We start from the raw sequence: 12523 nt of genomic DNA, 5'->3' as shown, positions 1-12523 counted from the left end.
GCTCCTCAAGCACTCTGATTGACCTGGTCATAACCAGTAATACCTCAAATATTGTAAACTCCGGTGCCTTTGACACAGGTCTGTCGGATCACTGCTTAGTTTTTTGCAGTGGTTAAGTTCAAGAGAGATAAAGCTCCACCTAAGATAATCACTACCAGGAATTATAAACATGTGGACATAAAAGCACTTCAGCAAGATATGGAAAGCGCCCCATGGTCTGTCATGGGGCGCTTTCAATGGAGCGCTTCCCAATGGGAATCTTGTTAAGAAAGTCAAGAGACAGGAATGTGAACAAAATACCATTGGCCCTATTAAAGATGATCAAAGCAACATTGTTTTAATGGACAGTGTGAAAGCCACTCTCATGAATGATTACTTCTCAACCATTGGAGAAAACCTAACGTCTAACCCTCAACCAACTCAATATCACTCAGAGATGCATCATGTTTACAGGATTTCCCCCACATGCTCTGACTTTATTCTGCACTACCCCATGATCCTCGAGGACATGTCAACTATAAACCGAAGAAAGGCAACAGGCCCCGATTGCGTTTCTCCTAGAGACCTCAAATAATGTGAAGAATCATCCATTTTCACAGATCTCCCGCCACTATTTAAATTTAGCCTTGAACAGTCACGGATACCTTCCTCATGGAAGATATCACGGGTTCAAACTGTTTTTAAGAAAGGCGACTCTGCTGATAAAAGCAACTACAGACCACTTCAGATGCTAAGCATTCCAAGCAATATATTGGAGGCAACTGCATGCCGAAATATCGATAGCTTTACCAACGAATGTGGCCTTTGCAAGGAAAATCAGTGGGGACTTATTAAAGGAAAATCTACTGAAGGACTGTGGACATACCTGACGGAGAAGTTGAAAATCGCGCTTGATGATAGGAATGTAGTGGGTGTCGTGTTCATAGACTATAAAAAAGCATTTGATTGTGTGTCACACCCAATATTCGATCTAAGGCCTCAAGCCTTGGGCATCAGTGGCTCTGCCCTTAAGTAGATAAGAGACTATCTTAAAGACCGAAAACAATTTGCTGTTGTCAATGGATGCAAATCGGAACTTAAGGCAGTAAATTGTGGGATCCCACAGGGATCTCTTCTGGGCCCAAGACTATTCTCTTTCTATCAGTAAACGACCTACCAGACCAGATTAAGGAAGGAAGGGGAAATAGATATGTACGCAGATGACACAACACTATTTTACATAGGCCCCTCAGTGGATGCAGTGTGCGATGGTCTAAATCGAATACTGGGGGATGTATACAACTGTTGTAGAAATAATAAGCTATTTATTCACAGTGGGAAATCAGAAGTCATGGTAATTAACAGAAATAGCCCTGTTGGTCCCCTGAAACCTGTCTCCTTTGGTAATAGGATCCTAAGTTATGTTTACAAAAGTACCTGCCTGCCTAGGGGTAGTCATTGATTCTAAAGTATCCTGGCGGTCTTGGATCACAGCCGTCTGTAAGACCTTTAGTCAAAAAGTTAAATATCTAAAACGGTTGAGGGTAATACCCAAGAAGGTCTTGGAAGCCATTTATTTTCGAAGCATTGTCCCAAGTGCCACATACGGTATAGTGGTCTGGGGAACCTGCTCCCCTGCATTGCTACATAATGTTCAACGGATCCGCTTAAGAGCTGCAAAAATGATATACAGCCTAGTGGATGTTAACTTGGAAACTTTAAAACACATTCGCTGGCAGCCCTTAATGAACGTTTACAAACTTAAGTTAACTTCACTAAGTTACTCAGTTTATTATGGTTTAGCACCAAAATCTATCTTCGAGTATTCCATAAAACCGAGCCGCAGCGGTATTATCTAAGAAGGGCGGAGGGATTTAATGTTCCAAAGTACAATTACTCCATAAGAAGAACATCTTTATCCTTTAGAGGGCCTATTACCTGGAATATCCTACCAGAGTCATATAAAATTTTAGACAGCCATGCAAGCTTCAAACAAAAGATCAAAAAAGCTTTGCAAAAGAATCGTGTTTGAGCAGAAACAAGAACGAGGAATTTTATTATTATTGATTGTTTCTTATTCCCTACTCATTTACTATATCCATACGTAATAGACGTACTCAGACTTTTAGATAATTATTCACCGACAAGCTTTATATGTATTTTATAACTTAGTAGGTTTAATATTATAGTTATACTTATTTATTATATCCATACGCGATAGACACACTCAGCCTTTTATGTAATTATTCATTGACAAGCTTTATATGTATTTTATGACTTAGTATGTTTAATATTATGATTATACTTATTTATTGTATCCATACGTAATAAACACACTCAGTCTTATATAATTATTCATTGACAAGCTTTATATGTATTTTATGACTTAGTAGGTTTAATATTATGATTATACTTATTTATTATATCCATACGTAATAGACACACTCAGCCTTTTATGTAATTACTCATTGACAAGCTTTATATGTATTTTATAACTTAGTAGGTTTAATATTATGATTATACCTATTTATTATGTCCATACGTAATAAACACACTCAGTCTTTTATGTAATTATTTATTGACAAGCTTTATATGTATTTTACAACTTAGTATGTTTAGTATTATGATTATACTTATTTATTATATCCATACGTAATAAACACACTCAGTCTTTTATGTAATTATTTATTGACAAGCTTTATATGTATTTTACAACTTAGTATGTTTAATATTATGACTATACTTATTTATTATATCCATACGTAATAAACACACTCAGCTTTTTATGTAATTATATATCTACAAGCTATATATGTATTTTGCAACTTAGTATGTTTAATATTATGATTATACTTATTTATTATATCCATACGTAATAAACACACTCAGCCTTTTATGTAATTATTCCTTGACAAGCTTTATATGTATTTTATAACTTAGTATGTTTAATATTGTAATTACGTAGGCAGGTCCACATCAGCCACCGGCTGCCAATTTACCAACCTGCATTAACAAATAAAGCTATGTATGTATGTAGTACTTCGGTGAGGGCCATCCAGTTTACCCCTGTTAGCAAAATAAACGGATACACTATAGAAACTCTCACGGTCAGCTAACCCAAGCTTGTCCTACTTAATAAGTTGGTACTTCTCGCTAGAGTAGAGAGAGAGAAAGGAAACATGGCTTTAGTAGAAGTCAACTCCTTTGGAGGAGAATTAAAAAAGCACAGAGTCCTAGTACCTCTGGTTAATCTGGCTAAGCGAGTTGTACAACCCCAAACATATATAATACCGAATGAACGAAATTACGCCTTTAGTTAACGGCATAAAATCTCCCATATATCAATATATATAACACCGACCGAACGAAATTACGCCGTTAGTTAACGACTTAAATTCTCTCAATATATATAACAGCGAATGAACGAAATTATGCCATTAGTTAAGAGCTTAATTTCTCCCAATATATATAACACCGACCGAACAAAATTACACCATTAGTTAACGGCGTAAAATCTCTCAATATATATAACACGAATGAAGGAAATTAAGCCGGTAGTTAACAGCGTAAAATCTCTCAATATATAGAACACAGAATGAACGAAATGATTTGAAAATGCTACAATTAAAAAATTAGTTAATCTGTTTTCGTAATGAAACAAAAGTATCCTTTATATCATTTTTGTCATATTTTACTTAGTGATTCATGTACATATTCAAAGTTATATATATGTATTGTGAGAGGAAAAAAGGACGTAACTACTACTTTTTTCCTCTCACAATATTTATTCTGCTCTGCTTCAACGTATTGAGCACTGTTCCACGCGAAAATCGACTTGCAGACTTCCTATATATATATATATATATATTAATTAACGTAATTGATTTGGTGCGAAAAGTGTCAAGTCAGCTGTTCCGTAGGAGGACTTTGTTTCTGTGTCGGCAGGAAGAGACGAGTTCGTTAAGCTTGTTGAGGGTAGATAGGTTGGGTTGGCAGCAGGAGGTGTGATTGTTGTTGCGCGTCGTGAAGTCCTTTGCAAAGAGTCTGATGTATGAATCCGTCGAGTTGTTGTCTTTACGTGTAACGGTAGCTTGGTAGATAACAGATTGTTGGAGGCAGTTTCCGTCTAGCGCGCATGTGTTTTTCAGTCAGCAGTTGCATTTCGTGTTATTGTTGGCGGTAGTGTCGGCAGCATTAGTCTTTATGTGGGAAGTCAGGATTCTTTTGTTGTGGTTGTCAATGATTTGTTTTGTATTGTTCATGCAGCTGTAACTGAGATCGATCTTGATTGTGTTTCTATTGAAGATTATGCGAAGCTTATGGTCTTAAGGGAAGAGTTTATCTATCAGTGCGAGGAATTTATGCCCAATGTTAGTGCTGGTGTTCCTGCTGAAAGGTGGATTGTACCAGAGGATGTTGTTGCGTAGACGGTTCTTGCGTCTTTTCGTGTGCTTTGGTTTATAGTGAAGCGTGTAGCTGTATCCACTGTCGTCTAGTGCTTTCTGGTAGGCGGGAGCTGCTTGGTCGAAGGAGGCTTTGTCGGATGAGAGAGATGATAAGCGTCTGTTGATACCGGCGGGGATGTTTTTGTGGTGATTGGTGGGTGGTTTCTCTCGTGGTGGACGTATTGCAGTGTGGTGTTAGGCTTTGCGTATGGTCGGTAGGTGTTTTGGCTGAGGTTAAATGTGACGTCTAGGAAGTTGATTAGTTTTTTGTTGGCTTCTATGGTGATGCGGAGTCCGTTGGCGTTAAAGATGCGGCATATCTCTTTCTCGATGTTTTCAGTGTCTCTAGGTGTGGCGACAGTGGTGGCAAGTCCGTCGTCCCGGTATAGTCCAACGTTTATGTTAAGATTCTGTAGCTGGGGGAGGAGGAAGTTTCCGACAAGTTCACAGGTTTCAGCGCCGTCGTAGGCGTAGAAAGTTTTAGTTATGTGTCAAATTTATCACATGATAAAATGAAGACTATTATACATTATTTATGTATTTATATCCCAACCCACAAGTCGCACACCTTGTCCTATCTTCGAAAATTTTTTTGTCTGTATGTGATATCGACCACAAAAAAGCTACACTATCTTCAACACTAAGAAAAAGACAATAATACATAAATGAATGAATACACGAATGATGTCCAGAACAGAATGAATGAATAACGATAAGGGGAATAATTGAAGGAAAGAAAAAGATCGTTCCCATATTTAAGACTTCAGTGGTACTTTGTTTTACCGATGTAAAAGTCATTGCCGTTTTAAGAAATAAACATTGAGTCCTGAAAGAGTTATAGCATCATGTTCTCGTACTGAAAAAAGTCTGGTCGGAAAATATTTCCCGATAAACAAAGCACTTTTGATTTTATTTCTGTGGACGTTTGGGATAAACCATAACAGCATGCAATTCACGTATAAGGCCATTAGGGCTGGATTATCAGGTTTACATTAATCATAGGAACAAAAGGTGTCAGGGGGTTTGCTTTTTGCTCCCAAACAAGAGGGTCTGACTGGGTTTTAACCGTCAGCCGTCAAAGTGCCTGAAATTTAACTGCCAACCGCCAAAAAGGGTAATTTTTTACCGTCAACCGTCAGAAGAGTAACTCAGTATTAACAGGCAGACGCTTTAAACGTCTTTTGTATCTCGCTGTTCTTCCCGTTTTCGCTGCTTACCTCGAAACAATTGAATATCTTAAGGATCTTAAAACTGGTAAACCAGTCTTCAGGTTTCCACATATTCTTATTGTATGGTCATGCTCACTGATTTTCGCCTTAGTGACAGTTTGAAAATATTCCAATATTTGATTTGAATAGTTAGTATCAATAGTTTTAATAGTTAATATTTTAATAGTTAATATTCGTCACTCAGTTCAATATTCCTCTCATAACAGTATAGGAGACTCAGAAATTTATTGATAACTCGTCATCATCGAAGGCTACTGGAGCGGATGAAATTAGTGTCAAGAGTTCTAAAGCTGGTCTCACCCGTTTTTGTTTAGCCATTGACGAGGTTGATTAATTTCTCTACACTGAGTGGCTGTTTTCCAACTAAATGGAAACTGGTGCGCGTCACACCTCTCTTTAAAGACGGCGCCCAAAACTGTCGGGACAATTTTAGACCGATCTCCGTGCTCTCCAAATTTTCTGAAGTCTGTTAAAGGCATCTTGCTGCCTCCTTTATGGATTACCTTGTGAAAACTGGCTGACTGTGTAAAGTGCAATCAGCTTTTCGCGCCGGGCACTCCACCGAGTCCGCTTTGAGCAGTTTAACTGACCAAATCCTCTTCAATGTAGATGAAGACAAACTTTCTGGTATGGTTTTTTTAGACTTTAGAAAAGCGTTTGACTTTGTTGATCATCAATTGCTTCTTACGAAACTGCGCCTGTATAGAGTGAGTGATCCTTCGCTGTCATGGTTTGAATCATATCTTTCTGGTCGCCAACAGTTTTTTAGTATTGATGGTCAAAGATCAGACTCTCTACTTATCAAGCAGGGGGTACCGCAAGGAAGTGTCTTAGGCCCCGCACTGTTTTTGTTATTTGTTATGACATTCCATTACATCTAACAAATTCAACTGTGGATATTTACGCGGACGACACTACAATAACCGCAAGTGCGCATTTCTCGGAACTATGCTCGATGACCCAACTTTTAAATTCCAGTCTTGATGCGGTTCAAAAATGGACGTCTTGCAACAAAATTTTCATCAAAAAGAAAATAACCAAGTCCCTTTTAGTGCACGGAAAGCGCATTCCTGCTAAGCTGGATGAAGACACACCCCTACGCTTAGATGTCAAGATTGATTACTCTGTTATAGAACAAGTTTCTTCTCATAAGATTTTAGGAATAGTTATAGATAGTCAAATGAACTACAAATCGCACATTGATGAATTATGCAAGAAACTTTCCAAACGCATCGGTCTCTTGAATCATATTAACCCGTTTCTTAAGCAACGTCAAAGGGAAACCTAGTACAATGGTGTTATAAAGCCCACCCTCCTGTATGGGAGCATGATATGGGATAGCTCATAGTTAATCGAGGGGAACGGTTATGAAGGCCGGCGAACTTAAAAGGCGCATGTTATTGTTATGATTTTTCACTAGTCACGTGACATTGACCCTGCACATTCCAAACACAGTTGTTTCTAAACAATAGGCCGTCCCTTTGAAGTTCGTCGGCTTTCATAACCATTCCCCTCGATTAATTAACAAATATTCACCGAAGTGGAGGTGGTTAGTGGTGGATATTTACCTCGCCGCTTCGCGGCTCGGTAAATATCCACCGCTAACAACCGAAACTGAGGTGAATATTTGTTTTGGTATATACTAAAACAGTGAGATAATAAACACCACCAAAAATTGATTTTAATTCATACATTTCATTCAACTTTGATTTTCAAGCTAGTGAGGTTACGCAAGATTAATTTGCATTTGTAAGCAAAACCTTTCTCATTGGTTTTTATCGATAAACTCCGGGTTAAAAACTTAAACCACTACCTTTAAACACGGCCAAACCAAATTTCGTCGCTTTCTTTGTGTTTTAAGGGACTGCTTCATCGTTAATTTGAGTGATTTCTTCGCTTGTCTCGGATGCAAACCGAGACGCCATTTTTTCACGAGTTGCTCGGAGGTAAATAGCAAAGGATATTCGGAGTTTGACTAGCCAATCAGAGCGCGCCTTCGACGCTATCTACTGTTTTAGTATATACTAACTATGGATAGCTGCAATGTCGAACATCTTCGAGGTATTTTAAACCTTCAAAAAAGAGTGTGACGCATTATACTCATTATACTCGTCGCTGAAAGACTTATACCATCCGTCGTATTATTCAATAATCTAAAATGGCTTCCTTTTACTAAAAAAAAAAAAAAAATTCAGAAATTTTTAATCGAGCCACTAGACATTCAAATATAAATCTTAGTGATGTGCCCCAGACACAAATAAACCTAAGAGCTCTGAAATGGTGTACCCATAGATCCTAAAATGGAGATAAATGTTTAAAACCTATGCTTAAAACTGGCGTCATTGGAAGAACTTAGTCCGATAGGACTATTATTATTAGGATGCGGTAAAAACGTCTGCATATCATATATAATAAAAGCAACATGAGGCGCCGCAGCGTAGCCCATGAGCTAATCGCTGAATAAAATAGAAGCAAAATCTAACATTATGACTAAAAACTAACATCATCGTTATAAAACCTATCAAAACCGATAATATAAAGATATATATATATACATTAGATTGTCCTTCTTAAATTACCACTTTAAAAGTGCGCGCAATATTTAGAGTTTCTGAGAGACACGCCTTCTGCATCTTCTTAAGCACACCTTTAGCTTTGCTGCCTACTAGCTTCTGTAGAGTGACATCCAAGTCCTTGGACCATTATTATTATTATTATTATTATTATTATTATTATTATTATCATTGCTATTATTATTATTACTATTATTATTATTATTAATATTTTGAAATGGCTACCTTCTTTGAAAACTTATTAATCCTGGCCGGTGGCCACGCTTCGCTGGGTTATTCTCGCCTTTCGACGAAGTCACTAAAGAGAAGTGTAAGTCTTTTATAACGTAATAAAGAAGGAAAAGCAATGAGAAGATCTTAGCCATTACCATTTTCTGACACTTTCCATAATGATCGATGAATATCCTCGCTATCAGTTAATTTTTGCTGCGTATTGAGTAACAGAGTAAATTTCATTTCGAAGATCATGCGATAATTCCCTTTTGACCCCAAGATAAATAAATTTCTTGTTACGCACTGATTTGCAACTAGATTCTGAGGTATGATACACCCTTTTCGTTATAAGGCGAGAAAGACGTTGTCAGCCTAATGTATTCTCTAACGAAGCTCTTCGTGGTAAAGGGGTAGAGTCGTTCGTTCAAAATCCGGCAAGAGATCTCTTGACCATTTTGAGTGACTGATCGTTAAAGTGTCCCCGCATTCATAGGACACTGGGCTCAAGAGAATCATCTTTTCCAGTCTTTCAACAGCTTGGACTGAGTACCACTGCGACTCCTGTTACACGCTGAGTCCTGAACGCAACTGTGGTGATAGCAGCCCACAATCATCTTCTTCTTCAGATTATGTCGTTTCCACTAGTGATGCTGACAATGAGCCCGATAGATTACCCATACATTCCGAAAAGAGGGGGTAGAAGAAACGACAGTGTACAACCTTCTCGATGTTTGAAGTATGGGAACTGGAACGAGTATACATGCAGCGGCCATATTTGATACCTGAAGATGAGGAGTACCTGATTGGAACCAAGGTCAGGAGTCTAAGAGTGAGCTAACTAAAGAGTTTGTTATCTTACACTGATTTCTGGTCTGTTCCCCTCGTATAACGGTCATTTAAAGAAAAATCAGAATACAGTTGCAAGATCTGCAGCTTTCCGTAATCAAGTTATAATATTTGAAATAGCTAATTATAATTCCTTTTTCCTTTTTTCGTTTTAGTATTGGTTTCAAAACCAACGAGCCGATTCACGAAGAGGAGAGAAAAATATGTCGTCCAACTTTCAGAGAAACCCGTCAAAACAGTTTGAAAAGGCAGCACAGACCCCAACCTAGTCCCCTTTAAATTCCATGGGATAGGCTAACCGTCTTCCTTACCCAGGGCTAGGTAACTGCGAAGAAAAACGGAATGCATACAAGCGACCAATCACAGTTGAATATGGACAGTCAGCAATCAGGACAAACGACTTTTGTAGGCGTTCGTCTATTTTAGTGCTCTGTTCCACCCGGACTTACAAAGTCAACTCACTTCTACGTGTTGAATGAAAGCAACTTTGTTACAGATGTTATAAGAGCAAAGCCTGAGACTTGATCACCCCAACAAATTTGCAAATTTCCTTCTCAGTGATTGAACAAATGCTTTACGGAGGGATTAATATATGACAGCAGGATTTTACAGCAACAACTCTAAAGTATTACACCGGATAAACAGAGGCACAGTTCTAAATCAATTTTGTTCTGCTCTTCCTCAGTATATTTTTCCAAGGCAATTGGAATTCTGCCCTGAAAAAAAATTTAAAATTAGCTTATTACGCAATAGTACAATGCAAAGTCTTGACGCATAACTGCATCGTCTCCCTTAGAGTCGTCATCAAAAGGAGCAGAAGGCAACCCCAACTTCTGTTCCTATAATAAATGTAAGCCCGGTAATCCAACCCTAATGGCTTTATACGTGAATTGCATGTTGCTTTGGTTTTATCCTAAAATCCACACAAATTCAACCTGAAGTGCTTTGTTTATCTGGAAATATTTTCCTATTAGACTTTTTTCAGTAAGAGAATATCTTCTAACTCTCTCAGAATCCAATGATCACTTCTAAAAATGTAATGACTTTTACATCGGTAGAACAAAATACCACTGACGTCTTAAATATGAAAACGATCTTTTTTTTCCCCTTCAATTATTCCCCTTATCGTTATTCATGCATTTTGTTCTGAACCTCATTCGTGACCTCATTAGCGCTAATGTTTTTGTGCCACAGTTTGCGGTCGCCATGATAACGTAACGGTTGGAGCAAGATTTCACAGGAATTTTTTTGAGGTCATACTGTGCACTCCATTTTAATCTTCGTCATCCTAAACCACCCTCTTTTTTAATTTTTTATATTGCAGAAAATGAAAAACTTGGACTCGTCGAAGTAAATTTTGGATATAAATTTCAAAGTTTTCTTTATCGTTCAGTTTGGTCAATCAGCAGTTTGGTCAATCAGCAGTTTAATCATTTCTTCGAACTGTGCGTCGACAATCAATGTTAATAACAATGATGATGATTATTATGATAATAATAAAACTGTAAAGTAGTCATAGGGACTTTGTTCAAGTTAAAGGTAAAGAGAGTATGCAACGTTTCCTATCTGCTATCTTAATCAAATTTTTACTCTTAAAAACTTTGAGTAACTTTGTGGAAAACCCCGATTACAGATTAATGGTAAAATTTTCCTTTTCGAGTATCTATCTTAGTTTAGGAAGCGAGATATTGGATACTGTCCAATGTCAGAATAATGCGAAGCATCCCTCAGTTACTCATTAAATCTGCTCTGATCACATGCAATCGTTTCTTATTCCGTTATATCACTTTAAGTTCGCCATCAACCTGAGAACTCGCCTTTGTCATCTACCCACCCTTTCCTACCCGCATGCCGCAAAGAGGAGGGGGAGGAAATGGCTTCGGTCTTACCCCCTATCCTTCATGCAGATTTGCTTGGTCCGACACACAATGGATTTTGTTTTCGTATAGATATGTATGATTGTCTTTTTCTTAGCGCTTAAGATGAAATTTTTTTTTTGTGGTCGATATCTCATGCAGACGAAAAATTCCTCGAAGATAGGAGAAGGTCTGCGTCTTGCTGAGGAAACAATATCCAGCTGAGATCATTGATTACGTACAGTGTAAACAAGGCCCTCAACCAAACAACGGATAAGTTAAGAAGGGTGAGAGAGAAAACTACCGAAAATAACTTCCTTTGTCTGGTAACAACTTACAGTCCCAACAATCCGCCAGTATTTCAGCTGATCAGGAAAACACTTCCAATGTTGAACCAAAACTCCTCAGTAAAGTCCATTATGAGGAAGACTAAAGTAATTCATAGTCAGCGACAACCCAGAAACCTAAAACGGGTTTTAACAAACTCCTATTTCTCCAAGCAAATGGACACCGATTCGGAAGTTAAAATTTGTGAAACAAAACGTTGCGGAACATGCCTCCATTTAAAACAGGGTAAAGAATTTACCTTCTCCGCTACGAATGAAACATTTCGGATAAAACACTCGATGAACTGCACCTCAACGAACTTGATTTACGTAATAACATGTGCAGGATGTGGACATAATCATATAGGAGAAACGGGTGATGTCCTGAGAAATAGAGTGACAGTTCAGAGCATAAACAACAAATTAGAGACCCACACACACGTATGCTGGGAGTCAGCAAGCATATTGATGAATGTGCTTTGGGACTGACCCTTCAGTTCATTATTTTTCCGTTTTACAAGATTCTCGGCCCTTCCGAGGTCATGAGAAAGAACAAAGAAAGATTTTTTATTCCGAAATATAAACCCGTTCTCATTGATTTGAAATTACGCTAGTTGCTCGCGCGTGCTTCAAATTACAATAGCCATTATTAGTATATACTAAAACAGTGGATAGCGTTGAAGGCGCGCTCTGATTGGCTAGTCAAACTCCGAATATCCTTTGCTATTTACCTCTCTCTCTCTCTCTCTCTCTCTCTCTCTCTCTACTCTTTATAGATAGTAACTTATCTATTCGCTCCGACGAAGGGCTAACGCTCGAAACGTCAGCTTTTGTAATCATTACGGTGGCTAATTTACCATTTCAACTTTGTTGATATATCCAAATTATTTAGTAACTTACATGGTTTCGTTTATTTCTACTATTTATCTTAAAATGTTGGAAATTTTTTTCACATCTAATCCGTGATCCCATCAGTGGTCCTATCCGTAATCCAATCCTAATTTTCGTATCCCGTGTTTGTTTCCATCTACAGAGTGACATTTCACTATGCCCCTG

At 37.9% G+C, this 12523-nt stretch overlaps 1 pseudogene; it reads left to right on the top strand.

The window, feature by feature from the left end:
* The first annotated feature begins 727 nt into the window (after positions 1 to 727).
* Positions 728 to 9764, top strand: LOC148719963 (uncharacterized; annotated as a pseudogene).
* The last annotated feature ends 2759 nt before the right edge of the window (positions 9765 to 12523 follow it).

Source organism: Stylophora pistillata, chromosome 11 (assembly GCF_964205215.1).
Source record: "Stylophora pistillata chromosome 11, jaStyPist1.2, whole genome shotgun sequence".
Lineage (NCBI taxonomy): Eukaryota > Metazoa > Cnidaria > Anthozoa > Scleractinia > Pocilloporidae > Stylophora > Stylophora pistillata.
This window is presented reverse-complemented; position numbering and strand designations above follow the sequence as displayed.